The sequence below is a fragment of the Microtus ochrogaster genome, unplaced genomic scaffold, assembly GCF_000317375.1.
Source record: "Microtus ochrogaster isolate Prairie Vole_2 unplaced genomic scaffold, MicOch1.0 UNK3688, whole genome shotgun sequence".
NCBI lineage: Eukaryota > Metazoa > Chordata > Mammalia > Rodentia > Cricetidae > Microtus > Microtus ochrogaster.
This window is the reverse complement of record NW_004952782.1, coordinates 1-1,754: the sequence shown is the minus strand read 5'-3', so window position 1 is coordinate 1,754 and position 1,754 is coordinate 1. Positions and strand designations below refer to the sequence as shown.

The 1,754-nt window shown below is 38.5% G+C and overlaps 1 long non-coding RNA gene across 2 annotated transcripts; it reads right to left on the bottom strand.

Moving 5' to 3' along the window:
- Positions 1–106: 106 nt before the first annotated feature.
- LOC113455920 lies at positions 107–1,754 on the bottom strand. 2 transcript variants are annotated; one of them, XR_003376836.1, is made up of 3 exons: positions 1,698–1,754; positions 1,198–1,314; positions 107–404 (listed from the first exon to the last, which is right to left on the bottom strand). It is a non-coding gene; the product is annotated as an uncharacterized LOC113455920 (long non-coding RNA). The 2 variants fall into 2 exon arrangements; XR_003376837.1 differs by having other exon boundaries at positions 107–363.

The following is a 1,754-nucleotide window of genomic DNA, read 5'->3' as shown; positions in this document are numbered from 1 at the left end:
GAAGTCTCCAATCATTTGGTTATTTTACTCTAGTAGCTTTCAACAATGTGAAGTGTTTTCTTCCACTGCATGTAATCTGCAAAGGTTATTACTTTATGGTTGGACATATTCATGTGTTTGTGTAGGTGCACTTAGAGGAGAGAGGCTGACTTACGTCTTCCTTCACTATTCTCTACTTTATGGTTAGAAACAAGGTCTCTCGATGAACTGCATCTCATCTAGGCTGGCCGGCCAATGAACTCCAGAATCCACCTGTCTCTGCCTCCATCTTAGCACTTGGGTTCTGGTCATGCTTGCGTATTACTTTTGACATAATGTGTTAACTTCTTGGTTCTTCTTACTGTATCTCGGAGTTGGCTTCCCCTGTGAACATGTTCACAAGCTGAGCTTTCAGTGAATGCTCACTAGCAGAGAAAACAGAGAAGGCTTAGATTAAACAAATCTTAATAGATAACCCATCTACTCTTTCTTCTCAGGGCTAAACTCCTTGAAACAAAGGACCTAATATTTCCATGGTGGGACAGCAATTAAATCTGAATTGTATTTTCAAGTCAGATGCAATTCTCTTTCTTTCAACTTCTGCTAGAGACTTAAGTCTTATAAATCTAATTACCCATTTTCCCCTAGTCAATGGTTTCTTCTTAGAAGTCATGTTAACTACTTACATGGGTTTTGTTTTTTATTTCCCTAGGAAAGAGCACGGGACAGTTCATTTCTTTCCTTCTAGATATGGGGTGCATTAGTAGATCTCACAGTGAGCAAACTCAGCAGTAAGGTGCTGGGAGGTATCGTGAGTTAAAACGGAGAGCTTGCTACTACCAGACATCTAATTGCAACACTTTCTTTCCCGTTCTCTGGTTCTTACTTTTTCAGTTTTTCTTTTTCTTATTTGCTGAAAAAAAATATCCTATAGTAGTTTCAATCTATACTAGAAGGACTCTCAAGGTATAGATACATAGCAGCTGCAGTAGAATAGAAAGTTGGAATTTACACACCATACACTATAGTTTAAAGGCTTTGTGCACATCATCTCAGTCCTTACAGTTGTCCCTGGACTTTGTCGCCTTATCTGTAACATGTAAGCATCCCTCCACCTCCCGCAGTACTGGGGTTTCATGTGTCTGGCATTTTACGTAGAAGCTGGAATCCAAACAGAGGCTGAAGCTCACTGCTCAGAAGCATTAGGAGAACACTCACTTGTTCCTGACAGTCACGCCTGGCTTGCTGTTCATTACTTAAAGCCGTGCTTGCTCTTTGCAGAGCTTCTTGTACTTCATTCTGAACACTAGACAGTGTCTTCTTCAATTCAGATAACTAAACAAACGAGAGCAAGTCAGAGTTAACAACAAACTTGGAAATACTTAAGAAAAATGTCCAACTATCCAATTAAATAAATTGAACACAGCTATAATTTGACATACTCTAGGTTTATACTAATCCATATTACTGCTCTGCCTACCAGTATAAAAAATCTGAGGCAGAGCTTCTTAAAAGGTAGCACTGATAAGCAACTGTAAAGTCTAAAATTTTCAAAAGGAAGTTTATCCAGATACACAGAACAGGAATATAAAATTAAAGCTGATGGGTATGCATTCAACCAATTTTCTACTGAAATAAGCCAAAGTATAATTTATGCACTAGTAAAGAGAATTCAAACTTTTAGGGAAGAAAGTTACTATAGATCCTAGTGAACTCACTTGCTGCTCCATGCTTTCGATGGCTTTTCTTTTGTCATCCTGAAGCTCTTGTTTCTC